Below are 18,938 nucleotides of genomic sequence, written 5' to 3' on the forward strand. Positions count from 1 at the left end.
TTAAGCTGTATTTGTAATTCATTAATTTAATGTGACTTCAGGAATCTGTGAATGTAGCTGAAGCTGTGAACACAAGCCTTCTTTAATATTGGTAGGCCAGTTTGCATTGTTGTTTAAAAAAAGGCCGAATACATCAGAGACAGCCATCTAATTATATCATACAAGGTTTAAAAGCAGGTGTGTTTTGCAGGAAAGGAAGATATTTGAAAGGTGTAATGTGTAAAGTATTTGTGGTTGGTTATTTTGTCTATGACAGGTAATGAGGTGTTAGTTTTTTTATGTTCAAATGGCATGTAAGTATTGCCAGCAACACAAGTTATTGTTGCCAGCATGTAATTGCCCTTTTAAGATGTTGGTGACTCCTCATCTTGAATCAGTGCAACTCAATTGATGGAAGTATGCTTGGTGCTGTTAGGAAGGTAGTTTCAGAATTTTTAACCAGTAACCGTCATGAAGTGGCAATGTAGTTCCAAGTCAGGGTATTGTGTGTGTGTGTCTTTAAGCAACATATGGATTAGCAGATCAAATTAGGAAAGGTAGCCTGGAAAATCAGATCAGTATATGTTTGTGCTCAAATCACTTATTTTAGAGTTTGGATTTTGAACTAGTGGCATGTGGATTTTTCTCTGTCAGAGTGTTTAATGATTAACTTGCCTATATTTTTGGAGCCTTTTTTTACATCCATATAGAGTATTCCTGGGGTTGATCATGTGTATTTTTTGCATTGAGTTTTATGATTGGATAGAGTAAACATTTCAGTTAGAATTGTTTTATTTATTGGGAGGTTAGGGTGGAGCATAGCTTTGAAATCTTTGGTTTCACTTTGCAGAAGTCCTGGTTGGATTTAGATGTAAAGACAGTCTCCTCCTGTAGAAAGCAGATAATTCGGAACAAGTCAGGAAATGGGTTACCTCAATGCAAGGATTTTAGTTTGAAAACTCCAGACGAGAAGTGTTTGGTTCAAACTCTGAAGGGGTTACTAAAAGCTGGGAAAGCCTAACTTATGTGTGAATAATCAAGGAAAAGGCTATCTAACTCTCAAGATTGGAAATTTGAAGTGAGTAGTAAGCCAAGCCTAAAAGTGTGATTGAGAAGAAAATTCTTTCTGGCGTTTTGAGGTAACGGTGTTGGCGTAGATGGGATTGTATTTTGCCTTGTCTGAATCTTTCAAACTGAGTAGTGTAAATAACTTGCTTTATTTTAGGTTACTTGAATTTTTTTATGTAATGAACTTCTGTTGTTAAAACTCAGATCTGCAACATTGCATGCTTGTATTTCTGTGAAAGGCTGTTTGGTTACGTTTTTTAAAGTGATGTATCAAGCCAGATTTCAGTCTAGGATCTGACTTGTTCAATATAATATCCAGTTGGGATCATAACAAAAGCAAAATGGATAGAGGAAAACCTGTATGATGAGGTCTACTTGGGTTTTCAAAATTTATTTGCTGAGTACCAGATCAAAAATTTCTATTACCAGAAAAGAGGACAGTGGTAAAAGCAATAGCATATTAGCGTGGATGAAAGATTGGTTAATTAACAGTATGGAATAAATTGGCCTTTTTCAGAGAGCCGGGTTGTATCTGTTGGAATGCTGCAGGGATCTTTGTTAGGTCCTCATCTATTTAGAACCTGTATCAATGACTTGGATGAAGTGACTGAGTATATGAGAGTAAATTTGCTGATGATACCGCGATAGGTGGGAAAGTAAGTTGTCTAGACCAAGTAGAAATTCCAAAAGGGACATGTATAAGCTAAGTGAGTCGGCAAAAATTTGGCCAACACACAAAAGCAAGATAAAGATGCAATAGTCCTACTGGACCACACTGCTGTGCTATTTGAGAGAGGACTAGTGATGGTTTAACCTGAAGGTCACCATACCTCGGAAGAGGTTGAGAAGGAGCATCCCTTGCGGTAACTTCAGCTGGTATGGGAATTGATCATACACTGTCTGTCTTACTCTGTATCTCAAACCAGCCATCCAGCCTACTGAACAAAGCATGGCCCATATGCTGCAATTTTGGAATTTGTGAACATGTCAACTTTGACAGGAAAAATTAGAAAAACAGTATGCCATCTAAATGGAGAGGGACTAAAGCTCTGCAGACTCTGGGAGTGATGTTACATGAATCACAAACATTGTAGTTCCAGATAGTGATTAGGAAAGTAAGTGGAATGTTGATATCTTTTGCAAGAGAAATGAAATCTAAAAATAGAAATGTTTCACTATTACTATGCAGGGCCTTAGGGAGTCCACATCTGTGTAGTTTTGGCCTATTTATTGGAAGAAGATATAATTGCATTGAAGGGCAGGGCTTGTGAAGGAAGGTGGGGTTGTTGGGTCTACACCAGCTGGAATCTAGAAGAATAAAAAGTGATTTTACTGAAATAACATCTTAAGTGGGTATCAGGAGGATGTTTCCTCCTTGTGGGTAGGGTGGAGAGACTAGAACTGGAGGGGGAAACATTTGAGAATTAACAAAAAAACCTCTTTATTAAGAATAATATGGAGTTTTATTCTGAGGGTCATTTATTTGTGGAGCTCTCTTCCCCAGAAAGCATTGGATGCTGCATGAGTGAATTATTCAAGATTGAGTTAATTTTTATATAGGAGAAATTGGGGTTTATGGGGTGCAGTCAGCAAATTTTGGGTTGCGTCCACAGATCACATTGAGCTTGCTCTACCATTCAGAGAGCCAGACGATCTGTTCCTGCTGCAAAAAAAACAAATTTCTGGAAAAGCTCAGCAGGTCTGGCAATACCTGTGGAGAGAAGTCAGAGTTACTGTTTCGGATTGAGTGACCCTTTCCTGAGAATGGGTGCTGACATGTATGTTCCAATGATTGGAAAGCCACTTGCAGACGGTAGGTATTCTTGTGTATCTACTGTCCTTGCCTTTCTGTATAGTAGAGATTAGTTTGTAAGGTGCTGTTAGAGGGGAATTAGTTAATGCAATACATTTTGTGGATGCTACACACTGCAACTGCCATATATCGGCATTGGAGGGAGCAAATGTTTGAATTGAAGGGTGCAGTACTGATGAAGTGGACTGCTTTGTCCTGAATGGTGTCAAGCTTCAAATTATTTCAAAGTTGCAATCACCTAGTGAAGTGGAGAGTATTCAGTCACACCTTTCGTGCCTTGTAGTTGATGGATAGGATTTGTGGAGTGAGGTAGTGAGTTACTACTGTAGATTTCAGTCTCTGACTTGCTTTTGTAGTCACTTTTTATTTGAAAAGCTTGTCCAGTCCAGCTAAGTTTGTTGTCAGTCTATGCCTCTGCCACCACCACCACCAGAAAGAAATGTTGATTGTTGGAACTTTAGATTCTTTTGTTGGAAATAGTTGCTGCCCAGTACTTGTGGCATTAATATTTTTCTTTTGCTTAAGCCATAACAGTGCCCCAATTTTGCTGCACACTGTCACAAATGGTTTCGGTATTTAAGGAGTTGTGATTGGCATAAAATAGTGCAATTATCAGCTACTGTTCCACACACTTTATGATAGAGGAAGGTTATTGAAGGATCTAAAACTGGTTGGGCCTTAGATGTTACTCTAAGGACCTAGGACACTTGTGACATAATAGCATTGTTCCTGCCTGTGACTTGGGAGATCTGAGTCCCAGTTCCCCGTTCCAAAACTATCATTACTTATTTGAAGTATTTGATTGGAAAAGGTAGGATTGAGCCCTTTCTAGTGAAGCGGTAGAGGCCTGGATTTATTTCTGATCCAGAGGCATGTAATTACATTTATGAACAGATTGACTTAGAAAATATCTGAAGATCTAGAGCCCAGGTGGTATGGTGGTAGCTGAGACGATTGGTCTTTCAACAACCATAAACATTTTCGGTTGCACTGCATAATACTCTGGTATCTGAAAATCAAGAGGAAATCTGACCATTGACCAATTTTTGTTAAGATGCTTTAAAGGTACTCTCACTTTCACCTTTCTTGAAATCAGCTGTATAATCCAGATTTGGATGAAGGCTATAATGAAATTGGTTCAGAGTGAACCTTAGTGAAACTCAAACTGAACGTTGGTGAGCAGGTTTTGCTGAGTGAGTGCTGCTTGATAGTACTGTCCTTTCATGGGTTTCCTGATGAATTGTCATGATATTGGCTGATTGTCCTGCCGAAAAAGCAGACAACTCAATACCTGAGAAATATTTCACATTGCTGGATAGCAGTGTTGTAGCTACAGTAGAACAATCTAGCTTTTAGTACTGCAACTGAGACACTGTCATGGTCCTTTGCTGTATCTATTGCGCTAACCATTTCTGGATGTCCCAGAGAAAATTGGGTTGGCTTAAGAGTGACATTTGTGATGCTTGGGATCTAAAAAGGAGGCCAAGATGCATCATCGAGTCAGTAGTTCTGGCTGAAGATGGACGTGGATGCTTCAGCCTTGACTCTTTTTATGTTGACATGCTGGGCTTCCCTACCAATGTGCAGCTTTCTCCAATTAGTTGTTTTAGTTGTTCAATGCCATTCGTGACTGGATACAACAGCCTTGTTGAGCTTCAATCTGACCTGTTGACTGAGGGATTGTTTGACTTTGTTGCATACTGCTGTCCATTTTTGGCATGTGTGTAGTCATGTCTTATTGCAGTACCTAATTGGAAGGTCATATGCAACTCTTGAACTAGGTTACTGTGCACAGTATTGATTACCTTATTGAAGAAAGGATGTAAATTCTGCAGAAGCACCTCAGAGAAAGATTGCCAAACTAATAGCTGGAATATGTGGATTGCCATCTGAGGAAAAGTTGGGCAAGCTAAGTTTATATCTGGTGACTTGATTGAAACATATAACATCCCGAGGGAGATTCACAGATGTGATAACGATACTTGTTCTTCTGGGTGGATTGAGAGCTGGGATTTGCTGTTTTAAGAATGCGAGCTCTGCTCTTAAATTAGAGATGAGGCATTTTTATTCTGACTGCAAGTCTTTGGAGCTCCTTCCTGAAAAATTGGTTGCAGCAGAGCCTTGACTGTTAAGGTAGAGGTGAATCTGTTCTTAAGTGAGGGAATGCAAGGTTTCTGGGGTAGGTTATCATATCAAATCATGTTCCATCAGGTCAGCTATGACATTATTCAATGATACAGCAGGAACAGGAAGTGCTTGACCTCTTCCTTGTTGGTATGTTCTTGCTGTGGCTAAGAATTTGTGAACTCAGCAATAATTATTGTGTGATTATTAAGCACATTAAGTTAGAACTTTTAGGCTTGCACAAAGAATTGCAAGGACTTGAAAACAATACTAGCTTAACTTATTGTATTTTGATCTAGTACAGAAGGAGACATTCTGCTTTTTGAGAGAACTGTATAATTCCACATGTGTTTTGTTCTGTCACCGTATACTATTTACCCCTTTTTTCCTTTTCAAAGTTGCACTTGAATATCAATGTAGCACCCTTTTTGGTCATTGTTTTTCAGATAACCATTTTTTTGCATAAAAAGTTCAATTTCCTCTGGTTCCTTTGTAAGTTATCTAAAATTGTTGTATCTTGATTATTGACATGTGACGTAGTAAAGTGATGATTCTATCAAAACTCTTCATGAATTTGGATCCATCAAATTATTCTCAATGTCTGTGTCTGAAATCTTCATCCATGGTATCATTACAGTCACTACTTTTCCCCCCTGTACTTCCTAATATCTTGAAATGTTAATGGAGTGCTCAGAAATAAGCATTATATCAGCTGAGGTCTAACCAGTTTTTTTAAGTAAGTTTTTGCAAAACTACTTTGCCTTGGCATTCTCTTATTTCTATTAATAAAGTCATCATGTGTGCATTTTTTCAACAGCTGTCTTAATTGGCCTGTCAGGTCTCTGTCCTGCATATCCTCGAAAATTGTAGCTATTAATTTATATTTAATTCTGTCATTCTTCCGACCAAAATATATCTCTTCACATTTGTGACTAACGAAATTTAACACATCTGCCTGAAATCCTCAAAGTCTGCAACGTTGTTTAATACATTTTAAAATGTTGTCATCTCCACACTTTGAAATTATATCCTGTACACACATCCATGTTATCAAAATATATTGAAAAGAGTAACATGACACTCGCATGCTGAGTTTCTGACAGGAAGAATTGATCCTTTCCATTTTCAAGCTTTAAATAACACTCCTGTTTTTAAAAATAAATGTTATCTACGCATATTGACTGTTTATTGAACCTGTGTTAGTTCAATAAAGGGTCAATAAAGCCATAATTGGGAAGATTACATATGACTGTAAATTGCTGTGTATTGTTTCTAATTTCTTTGGTTAAACATAAATTTCATTGAAAACCTTGCACTGATAGGTGAAATGGCACAATGGAGATGAATGAGGTGATTAAGTGTGGCAAAGTGCTGAGGGCAATTATTTGTAATTTTAAAGCTGAAGTGAATTAAAAATAAATTGATATTGATTCTAGAGATGAAGCTAATGACTTGTATATACCATTTTCAGAGTTTTTTTAACATAATCTAACTGCAGTAGGCATGCCATCACACAGACTGAGACTGAAAGAAGGACAATTATAATGTTGATAAGAAATTTTGATCTGAAGCAAAGATTTTGTCAGAGAACAAGTTTGTTTGTTAGGAAGCTGTTGTCTTTGAATACTGAAACTATAGCTGGCAGATTTCAAGGAATCTCAATTCTCAAATAATATTGAGCTCATTGAGCAGAAACCTGCATTTTTACCTTGGAAGCTCAAAAGTAGATCTTCAGTGAGTATACAGAAGTGGTAAGGAATTTCTATAATTTAAGTATTTGTATTCTTAGGAGAAAGTAAGGACTGCAGATGCTGGAGATCAGAGTTGAAAGTGTGGTGCTGGAAAAGCACAGCCGGTCAGGCAGCATCTGAGAAACAGGAGAATGGATGTTTCAGGTCCTGATGAAGGGCTTATGCCCGAAACGTCAATTCCCCTGCTCCTCGGATGCTGCCTGACCTGCTGTGCTTTTCCAGCACCACAATGTCAATGAACTATATTCCTAAACCTGTTTATAATTAGACAGCATTCTGTATGTATTTTTCTTGAATACATTTCATTCTATTGACATCGTTGGTTGAAAAAAATCTTTAAATCCTGTATTTAACATAGTACTGTTTGACTGCAATTATTTTGCATGTCGCTGCCAATAAGTACAGAAATACAAAGATGGTCATTACGAATAGAATATAGAATATCCTTTTATTGTCACATTTTATCCATTGTAGATATACAGTGAAAAGCTTTTACAATATCTGCTTCTTATGATGCCATGTTAGGTACAAGTACCTAGGTACAAATTTTAAATGGATTTAACTGTGTGGGGGTATCAGCAGTTGCTATGTGCTTTTTTTATTCCATACCACGAATGCTGACAATTATGACAACAAACCTTTGGTTCCTGTGGTCAGTGTTCTGAACAATCAAATTGCTCATATTTGTTTTCAAAAAAATCTTCATCTGATTGAAAGGTTTGAGTAAGGATTCTAACTCCCACATTAAACCTACCTATAACTTGGTCATTTATGCCTTGTAGTTTTGTTTACACTTTTGCTTGTGCATATAAGCCCAAGCCCATCATAAACCTGTCAATGCTATTTATACCTTTCCTAGAGTTGTCACTCAGCACAAAACCTGTACCAACTACACTTGGTGCCTCTAGTTCTCTTAATGCCAAAGTGAGAATTAATCCTGGTTTCTAAGCACAATCTAGTTAAACTTGGAAACTTATGTTTCTCCATGTGTAGTAGAATTTGAGCTTTTTAATCCAGTGATTCAAAACAGCTCGAAAATTAATTTATTTGAAATATTTTCAAAGTAGTATTTTCAAGTGGGTGGGGTAGAGAGAAGGAGGGAGAGAGAGAGGAAAGAAGAGGATTGAACAATAGGTGGAGATGAAACCAGAGGAAGGGAGAAACAATTGGACAGACAAAGCAATAGGTAAAGATCAGATTGGGAGAATCATTAGCTGCAAATGGGGATCATTTGTAGCTGACAATGAGTTGGTTGTGGTAGCAGCCCTTGTGGTGATAAGATCTGGTGTGTGGGGTTTGAAGTAAGGGCATGGGAGAAGATGCTCAGGCCCTAAAATTATTGAACTGAATACTTTGAGACAACCTTTTAAACAGGCTAAGTAGAGGAACATTGGTACCGCTGCTGGATTTAGGTAAATGCATTTAATTAAGTGTTGTCCCTTTTGAGATTATTTCATTGACAAGACAATGCAAAAGTTCTGAAGTTAAATTGCAGTCTCTAGTTACATGGCTTAATCTTTATTTATGATTCAGCTTTTGAGACAACTACATAGGTTTGAGAAATAGGCTCTGAATTAGGCTTTCAATGGATCAAAATACATTTTGACCTTAGCTTTCTCAACATCTAACCCATGCCCTCATATCATGCAATTAATTTTTGAGAATATTATTCTAAATTTAATTATTCAAGCACTTTTGCATATTTCTTTGCATCCGCCAGGATCACGTTTCTTCTTGCAAGGTGAAACCACAGGTTTAATCCTCAGGCACTGGGTCAACCTAGTCAGTGTTTTTGCAGCATTGTGATTGTAGGTTTGCTCACTGAGCTGGAAGGATCGTTTCCAGATTTTCTTTACCCTACCTAGGTAACATCTTCAGTGGGCTTCAGGCGATGCAATGCTGAAAATTCCTGCATTCTATTTATATGTTTGGGTTGATGATGTCATTTCCAGTGGTGATGTTATTTCCTGTGGTGAAGTCACTTTCTGTTCCTTTTTTCAGGGGGTGGTAGATGGGGTCTACCTCGATGTATTTGTTGATAGAGTTCCGGTTGGAGTGCCATGCTTCTAGGAATTCTCGTGCGTGTCTTTGTTTGGCTTGTCCTAGGATGGAAGTGTTGTCCCAGTCAAAGTGGTGTCCTTCCTTATCTGTATGTAAGAATACTAGTGAGAGACGGTCATGTCTTTTTGTGGCGAGTTGGTGTTCATGTATACTGGTGGTTAGTTTTCTGCCTGTTTGTCCAGTGTAGTATTTGTTACAGTCCTTGCACGGTATATTGTAAATGATGCTGCCTGACCGGCTATACTTTTCCAGCACCACATTTTTCGACTCTCCTCGCCAGCATCTGCAGTCCTCAATTTCTCCTCAACCACTAGAAAGGAAAGGTTCAACGCTTGAGGCTGCATTTGAATTACAGTGTCAAAGATTGGTGTACCAACCAAATTCAGCAACCTTTCCTGCAAATTAAGTTAAATATTTTTGATTTGTTTCTCATCTCTTGGAGAGTTATGAAATTTTTCAGCATAGTTCATTTTGCCACTGACAGGGACTAACCCACAGCCACGTGCTGCCGGGCTCTGTTGATACACACGCCCTTGTTCATAAACAGCTCATTTCCTCATTTGATGCTGAAAAATCATCTTTTAAGAGTAGGCTCATCAGCCATGCAGCTTTTAAGGTATTTTCATGTTCCCATTGGCCTGCTTTTTTTAGATTGCATAAGGAGGATAAATCTCCGCAATGTATGTCATGAAATAAATAGAGTCATCGAGATGTACAGCATGGAAACAGACCCTTCGGTCCAACCTGTAACGAAAGCTAACAGATCTTTAAGATGTATGCAAGTTGTCTTACAAAATGACTCCCAGAAGCCACATGACTACCCATGTGCATTCAACTAGTATTAGAACCGTAGTCTGTTTTGCAAAAAGAAATGCAAAGGTGTATTTTAAATTCATTAGATATTTTCCAGGGTAAACAATTTGGTGGCTTCTCTATTTGAATTCAAATTTCGTCCCTCTGCTGTGTTCCACCCAGAATGTTACTCAGGTTTCTGGGTTAACAGTGACAATGGTTTCCCTTCCTGCTCCCTTGCTCTTTCCCCAAATATGCCACTGGATCTATCCTCGTCCCCTCCAATTTTTCATTGCCTTGCTGTCCTCTGTGACCTCATCGGAAAGAGCAACATCAGTTTTCAGTGTACGTTGCTGACACCTGTTTTAGACATTGCAACTCACTCCACTGTATAAGTTGCTGCTACCATTCTTTATAAAGTGTAGAAAATTGCAGGATCTGTATGGTCCAACACGGCAGAAGCAAGCCACTTCTGGTTTAACTGGAAATGTCTCTTGCAGTTAACATAATATAATTTATTGCAACAATTTCCAGGTTACGTCATTATGAGGATCTTCCCTTTTACTCGTCATGGAAAGTGGGCATTGCTGGCTGGGCCTGTATTTATTACCTATACCTAGTTGTTCTTGAGAAGGTGGTGGTGGGCTGCCTTCTTGAATCACTGCAGTCCAGCTGCTGTAGATTGACCCTTGGGGAGCAAATTCCAGTATTTTGACCTAGCAACACTGAAGGATCAATGATATATATTTCCAAGTATGGATGGTAAGGGACTTGGAGCTGGTGATGTATGTGCTGCCCTTGTCCTTCTAGATGGATGTGGTCATGGGTTTGGAAGACTTGATTTGTGGCAATGCATCGTGTAGACGATACACACTGCTGCTACTCAGCCTCAATAAATCAGAGAATTAATTACAATTTCAACATTTAAAAGGCATCCAGATGGGTACTTGAGTAGGCAGGCTTGAGAGGATTAGGGGGCAATTGCTGGCAAATGGGATGAGGTTAATTTAGGATATCTGGTTTGCATGGATGAGTTGGGCTGAAGGGTCTGTTTCTGTGTTTTACAACTCTGACTGTGGAGGTGTTACCGACTCTTCCAATTTCACTTTTTAAAATAAAGTTATAATAAGCCATCGAGGCTAATAGTTGACCATTTAAAAAGTTAATTGCCTCCATGAAAAGACAGTGGATGGGTCTGTGTTCTAAACCTAAATTAACTGAATACATATGATAGACACAAACACAATGCTGTAGAAATAAACACAATGCTGTAAAAACTCTGGTCTGACAGCATCTGTGGAGAGGAAAAAACAGTTACCATTTCAAGTCCAGTACGAATCTTCAAAATTTGTTCTGAAATAATTATCGTTCTGTTCTGAAGAGGTGTTGTACTGGACTGGAAACATTTAACTCTTGTTTCTCCTTCCACAGTTGCTGCCAGAATGCTGAATTTCTCCAGCATTCATATTTATTTCAGATTTTCAGCATCAGTATTTTGTTTTCACCTACGATGGAAACTTGATTTGATAGTTTGGGACACAGCCATTTTTATACATTGAAGTCTATGAAAGTTTAGTTGTGAACAACCATTGTGTGCAGGTATCTCTGGTGAATTATTTGAACACCAACAATAGGAAAACTGAGCAGTAACCAGACTACCAACAGCCACACCTATAAGTGAGGGAAGATTTTGTTCACTGCCAAAAGTTGTTCAGCTCAGTCCACCTGTGGGACCCACCTTTATTTATTCAGTTGCAGAAGTCATCACAGTTGCTGATTCTGACTTAAGTTTTTGATCCCTTCACTTTGGAGGCCTGGTCAACATAAAGATTCTTTTACTAATGATGGGAGAATCTGGTCTTGATTTCAACATCATGCACAACACTTATACTTCCTCCTCGTAGTTATTACATTTCTATACTCCTATCACTACTTTCAACCATAGTTCCGTAATAAACTGATCTTTTTATCCTGTTTGAAGAATAAAAATGTGCTCCTGTTTTTTTTTGAAAAATAGAAATATTCTAGCCCCTTTTAGTCTATGTATGACCTCATCAAAATTCTGGGGACATCAGTCTGTTAAAATCTATCTTGTACCAAATAAAGTTGGAACAAAATGATTTGCCCAGTATGGAGATTAGTAAACATTTCTTACGGTTTTTTAATGATAATATTTGGTGTTACAGATAATGGGAAAGCACTTTTCCTTCAGTAAGTTTTCTCCTTGTTGATTAAACACTTGAATAATCATAGCGATGTACAGCACGGAAACAGACCCTTCAGTCCAACTTGTCCGTGCCAACCAGATATCCTAAATTAATTTAGTCCGAGAAGCCAGTGCTTGGCCCATATCCCTCTAAACCCTTCCTATTCATATACCCAGCTCTTCCACTTCTTTTGGCAGGTCATTCCATACACATACCACCCTCTGCATGAAAATGATGCCCCTTGCGTCCCTTTTAAATTTTCCCCCTCTCCTCCTAAACCTATGCCCTCGAGTTCAGAACTCCCCAACACCAGGAAAAATACCTTGTCTATTTACCCTATCCATAAACCTCACAATCAAGTTAAACTTGTGCAATTAGTGAAGCTTGTGATATTTGTCACAACTTCACATATTATGGCATCTTCAGAGCCCTCCCTTCCAATGACGATTACCGCCATTTCACTGCCTGTTAGCCTATCTGTTCTAAATTTTTATTCCAATTTTCTTGAATGATATGGAAATGCTAAATCAAAAGCCAAAGGTTAGGCTTTAGCTACCTTGTGTTTATGCCAACCCAACACTGAAGACCCCCAAAAAATTAATGTAAGCAAGCATACAATGAACTGATTAGATGTCAGTTGCATCTCTTGGTAGTTTTGACTTGGGACCCACAAATTTCAGAATGTGTTGAGCTGAGTTGTGTATGTAGATTGCATCCTAACAAATTTTTTTTTACAAACAAACTTACTATCTTGTTATTTATTGTAGTTTGGATTTGTCAGCAATTAAAATTTGCTAATATTTTAATTAGTCATACCTGACTTATGACTTGGCATCATCTCCTGCAAAGCAGCCTGCTTGATCAACACCTCATTCACAACCTTAAATATTTACTCTGTCCACCACTGACACACTGGCATCACTGTACACTATGTAGAGAATGTAGTGCAGTAGCTCCAACACTACTTAAATCTGCAGTCTCTTCCCCTACCCCCAAAACAGGGGCAAGGAGAGGCAGACATGTAGGAACAACATTATGTGCAAGAGAATTGTTTAAAAACCTGTGCAGTATCAAAATAGTGAAAGTTGCAATAGTAACATTAATAGCAGTAGGTGTCTTTCATTTGAACCTGACTGCTAGTCAGTAAATTGTGGTTCATATGCTCATTCAATTCCATTCCAGTTACTGCCCTGATCCTGCCTGAACAAGGAACAGAGGTAGACCACTTGACCCTTCAAACCTCCTCCGTCATTCATGGCTGATCTTTGTTTCAAACTCCACATTTCCATCCATCTCCAATAACTTTATTCCCTTGCCTCACAAGAAACTTGATCTACCTTTACCTTTGTGATATTCAGTGATCCTACCACCTCCACCTTCTGAGGCAGAGTATCTGGCTATATATGGTAATCTGCACAATTCTTGGAAGAAAATAAACTTTGCAACTCTGAACCGAAAGGCTGAGCCTTGATTTTTTTTTCCCCCTTTTTAAAATTTGTCTCCTAGTCTGGATTCACCTACATCTTTCCACATCCACTTTCACAAGGCCATTCATGATCTTTATAATTCAGTCATGACATCCCTTTAAGCTAAACTCCAGTGGGAATGAGTCCAAACTGTCCAATCTTATCTCATGAGACAACCAATCATTCCAAGTATCAACTTAGTAAACCTGTTCGGGGCTGCCTTCAATATAATTACATGCTTCCTTGGATAAGAAACTCAAAACTGCACACAGTATTCAAGATATGGCCTCACCCTGTATAATTGAAGCATATCATCCTCAAATTTATGTTCAATTCCTATTTTAATAATGATTTGGAGATGATTTGGCTATTTTAATAATGGATAGCATTCCATTAGCCTTAATTACTTTTCGTACCTGCATGCCAAAATTTTGTGGCTCAAGCAGTAGAAAACTTGGATCGTTCTACAACTCTGAATTCTCCAGTCCTTCTCCATTTAAGTAATACATTTTTTTGTCCTTGCTGCCAAAGTGAACAATTTCATTTTTCTACTTATTTCCCACTTCATCTGCAAGTTGTTTGCCTGCTCACTCAACTTGTCTATATCTGCTTGCAACCTCAACTCCTCTTCATTGCGCACTTTCCTTCCTATCATTGTCACCTTCCAATTTAGCTACTGTGCCTTCTGTCATCTATGAAATGAATATAAATTGTAAAAAGTTAAATCCCTAAAGCAAACCCCTGCGGAACTCTGTTCAGTCCATATTGTTAATCAAAGACCCATTTTTGCTTACTGTTTTCTGCCAGCCAGCTAATCTTCTATTGGTGCTCATATGTTACCCCTACATCATGAGCTTCTACTTTGCACACTAATCTTTTGTGTGGCACCTTGTCTCATGCTTTCTGGAGATAGAAGCACAATTCCCCTTTATCCACAGCACATGTTAATCCTTCAAAGAACTCTAATACATTGCTAGTACGTAATTTCCCTTAAAACTGTTCTGACTATTTCTGCTAGCCTTCATTTTGTGATAAGTGCCCATCTATAACCACCTCAATGATTAATTCCTACCTTTTACCCACAACAGATGTGAAGCCAACTGACCGAGAGTTTCCTATTTTCTGCTTCGCTCCTATTTTGAATAGAGTAATTACATTGCTGTTTTCCAGTCTGATAGAAACTTTCCAGAATCTAGAAATTTTTGGGAAATTACCACTAATGTATGTCTTTTCTATTTAGGGTACTGTTTGTTTTCAGGATGTTGGTGTGGCTCTTGCCAGCCCACCTTGGTAGGCAGCAATTCCCTTGTAATAGTAACTTACATGTCGTTTCTCCATTAACTGCTGATTGTATACTTGTTACTGGATGTTTTTTGTATCACTGTAGTGAAGTCAGGCAAAATATTTGTTAATTTTATCTGCTATTTCCTTATTTTCTGTTAACTTCCTATTCTCTCACTCTCAAGAGGACCAACACCCAATTTGCTTTTATGTTAAATATCCTGTACCTTTCCTTTTTAAATTTCTATCTAGTTTCCTCTGTACACTAATTTCTCTCTCCTGATTAATCTTTTAGTCATTCTCTGCCAGTAACCTGATCTGCCAGTCATCTTTGCACAATTATGTGCTTTTCTTTAACTTATTCAACCGCAGATAGCGGTTACTCCCATTAGAACTTTAAGTAATTTCAATTATCTGTTTCTGTCTGCTACTGTTTCTCTGATCCCCTAACGCATTATCTCAGTTCACTTCAGCTGGCTTAGTTTTCATACCCACACAGCTGCCCTTATTTAAGTTTAAACTTAACTCCTCTCTTTCATGTTGGATGTAAAATTCAATCTTTGTGGGGTGTAGGTTTGCTCGCTGAGCTTTAGGCTTGATATCCAGACGTTTCATTACCTGGCTAGGTAACATCATCAGTGGCGACCTCCAAGTGAAGTGAAGCTGTTGTCTCCTGCTTTCTATTTATATGTTTGTCCTGGATGGGGTTCCTGAGGTTTGTGGTGATGTCATTTCCTGTTCGTTTTCTGAGGGTTGATAGATGGTATCTAGATCTATGTGTTTGTTTATGGCATTGTGGTTGGAGTGCCAGGCCTCTAGGAATTCTCTGGCATGTCTTTGCTTAGTCTGTACCAGGATAGATGTGTTGTCCCAGTCGAATGGTGGTTTTTTTCATCCGTGTGTAGGGCTATGAGGGAGAGAGGGTCGTGTCTTTTTGTGGCTAGCTGGTGTTCGTGTATCCTGGTGGCTAACTTTCTTCCTTTTGTCCTACGTAGTGTTTGTGGCAGTCCTTGCATGGAATTTTGTAGATGACATTGGTTTTGTCCATGGGTTGTACTGGGTCTTTTAAGTTTGTTAGTTTTTGTTTGAGAGTGTTGGTGGGTTTGTGTACTATTGGCATTCCGAGGGGTCTTAGTAGTCTGGCTGTCATTTCTGAGACTTCTTTGATGTATGGTAAGGTGGTTAGCATTTCTGGCTGTGTTTGGTCTGCTTGTCGTGGTTTGTTTTTGAGGAATTTGCAGACTGTATTTTTTGAGTATCCGTTCTTGAATATGTTGTATAGGTGGTTCTCCTCTGTTTTCCGAAGTTCGTCTGTGCTGCAGTGTGTGGTGGCTTGTTGGAATAGTGTTCTAATACAGCTTTGTGTGTGTTGGGATGGTTGCTGGTGTAGTTAAATATTTGGTCATTGTTTGTCGGTTTTCTGTATACGCAGGTTTGTAGTTCTCCATTGTCCTTTCTTTCGACTGTGATGTCCAGGAATGTGAGGTTGTTGTCCGTTTCTTCCTCCTTGGTGAACTTTATGCCTGTGAGGGTGTTGTTGATGATGTTAAATGTCTCTTCTATCTTGTTTTGTTTTGTGATGACAAAGGTGTCATCTACGTAGCGGATCCAGATTTTTGGTTTGATGGTTGATAGGGCTGTTTGTTCTAGTCTTTGCATTACCGCTTCTGCTATGAATCCTGATAGCGGAGATCCCATGGGTGTGCCGTTGGTTTGTTTGTAGATTGTTGTTGAAGGTGAAGTGGGTGGTGAGGCACAGGTCCACTAGCTTCATGATGTTCTCATTGGTAGTGTGTGTGATGGTCTCTTCGAAAAGTGTGGTAAGTGTTTCCTTTGCCAGGTTGATGTTGATGGAGTGAACAGTGCTGTTAAGTTGAATGAGATCATTGTTTCGTTTTCCTCTATTTTTGTGTTTTTGATGATTTTTAGGAATTCGTGGGTGGAGTGGATGGAGCGCTGTGACTCTTCTACTAGGTATTTCAGTCTTGCGTGTAGTTCTTTGGCCAGTCTATAAGTTTGTGTTCCGGGTGGTGAGACTATGGGTCTGAGGGGGGGCTCCTGGTTTATGGATTTTTGGTAGTCCGTAGAATCGTGGGGTATTGGACCCGTCTGGTTGCATTTTCTGGAATTCCGTCTTGTTTAATTGTCCGGAATTGTGTAATTTTCTTAGGAGATATGTAATTTTGTAAATATGTAACCTCCATCAACATCGACCTGGCAAAGGAAGCACTTACCACACTTTTAGAAGAGCTATTCATTTGTTTATTTTGTTGCTAATATTTTACGCATTCAGCTATAAAGCCTTTTAGTTTAGTCTTTTTATTTTCTTTATAGCATTTAGATTTAACTGTTAGGCTTTAGATTTTAGATTAGATTAGATTAGATTAGATTAGATTACTTTCAGTGTGGAAACAGGCCCTTCGGCCCAACAAGTCCACACCGCCCCGCCGAAGCGCAACCCACCCATTCCCCTACATTTACCCCTTTACCTAACACTACGGGCAATTTAGCATGGCCAATTCACCTGACCTGCACATCTTTGGTTAATCACAAAGAAAGCACCATGCCCTGACCTGCCATCCTGTGACCTTCATTTCCAGTAGGGTTTTGCTATCCTGCTTTGACTTTGCCCCTCAATTATTCTTCGAACTGCTAGCACTGTATTCCAAATTACATTCAAGTACTAAAAATGTCTGTATTTGTGTGCTACAGAAAGACAAGTTTTGGCTGATTTTCTTAATAGCATTTGAAGTTACTCAAGTAGTGAGCGTCCCTATCTCTGCTTCAACTATGAAATTTAGAATTTAAGCTGTAAATTGCAGTTAAAATATAAATGTAAACTACAAATAGAAATTGAATTGCTTAGAAAGAGATTACTCACCAAAATGCTAGCACCATGTTTCAAGTCACACTCATTAACCTTGATCACCTTGTAGATCAAAAATCTAACCATATTCAATTAGTCCACCTCCACATTTGTCTGGGGAAGAAAATGCTCAAAATTAACAATGCATCTAAGAGAGTTTTTTTAATATTCCTTTTAATCTCTTTCTTCAAGGGAAGCCACTTTATTCTGGCCTTGTGCCCTTTGCTTCTAGATTTTCCCCCATAAGGAAAAACATCCACTGAGCATCTGCCTTGTCAAGTTCCTTCAGGATCTCGTTTATTTCAGGAAGATCACCTCAATCCTGTAAACTGCAATAAGTATAGGCCCAAATTGCTCAAACATTCCTCAAAGACAACTTCTTTATCCCAGGATTCAATCTAGTGAACCCAGTCTAACTACCTATGAAACAAATATGTTTTCTTTTTAAGGAGACCAGTATTGTATGTAGAACTGTAGGTGTGGTCTCACCAATACCCTCTACAGTTGTAGCATGAGCTCCCTGCTTTTATGCACGCTTCCTTGTTGCAATAGAGGCCAGCACACCATTTGGTTTCACATGATATGTTGTAGTTATGTGCTAATCTTCTGTGATTCCCATGGAAGAGCACCTGGATCTCGGTGCCCCCTTCTGTCCCTAGTCTGTCTCCACTTAAAAAATATTTTGCTTTACTATTCACTTACCAAAAAGGATAACCTCTATCTAAGTCGCCTTAAAGTTTTTTTGTACTCTTGTAACTTATAATTCCACCTGCTGCCATCAAGTGTGGAAATATTATATAGTTCCTCATAATCAAATCGTGAACAGTTGTGAACCTAGCATTGACCTTTGGCATACCCAAAAGACAACATCCTGCCAATTTGAGAATGTTCAATCCAATCTTACTCTCTGCTTTCTGGTTATTGACCAACTTTCAATCCATTAGAGTAGATTTCCTCCCAGTGCTGTGCACTTTTATTTTATTTGGTAATTTCCCATGTGGGACTTTATCGAGAACTGGATGAAATAAAACTGAAGCTTGGCAATTAACTGTTACCTGGTATGTTTTCTATGGCAGTCTCTGTACCAATGTCACTCCACTCACGAATCATTCAGCAATTATTTCACATGCGGTATAAATTATCGTTGCTTTGAGATTTGGTATCCTTGCAGTGTTGTCCTGATGAATGCAAGATGAAACACTTCAGCAGCATGTCTCTTTCTTTACATCGATACTCAAGTTCTATATTACTGATTTGATGATATGAAAGTTATTTCTGTACTACCAATTGATTATATGAAGCAGTTAACCTAGTTTGAGTTTAAATAAAACTCATTATTCACCAATCTTCTGATTCATCTACTATAATGCTTTTAGAGTCAATGGAATCATACAGCACGGAAACAGACCCTTTGGTCTAACTTGTCCAGATGTCCTGAATTAATCTAGTCCCATTTGTCAGCATTTGCTCTATTTTGCTATAAATTCTTCCTATTCAGAAACCTATCCCTAGCTGCCTTTTAAATGTTGT

At 38.6% G+C, this 18,938-nt stretch overlaps 1 protein-coding gene across 16 annotated transcripts in view; it reads left to right on the top strand.

Annotated features, from left to right (window-relative positions):
• Positions 1–18,938, top strand: part of mark3a (MAP/microtubule affinity-regulating kinase 3a) — a 175,131-nt gene that overhangs the window by 14,229 nt on the left and 141,964 nt on the right. The gene's annotated exons all lie outside the window — the stretch shown is intronic.

Source organism: Chiloscyllium plagiosum, chromosome 10 (assembly GCF_004010195.1).
Source record: "Chiloscyllium plagiosum isolate BGI_BamShark_2017 chromosome 10, ASM401019v2, whole genome shotgun sequence".
Lineage (NCBI taxonomy): Eukaryota > Metazoa > Chordata > Chondrichthyes > Orectolobiformes > Hemiscylliidae > Chiloscyllium > Chiloscyllium plagiosum.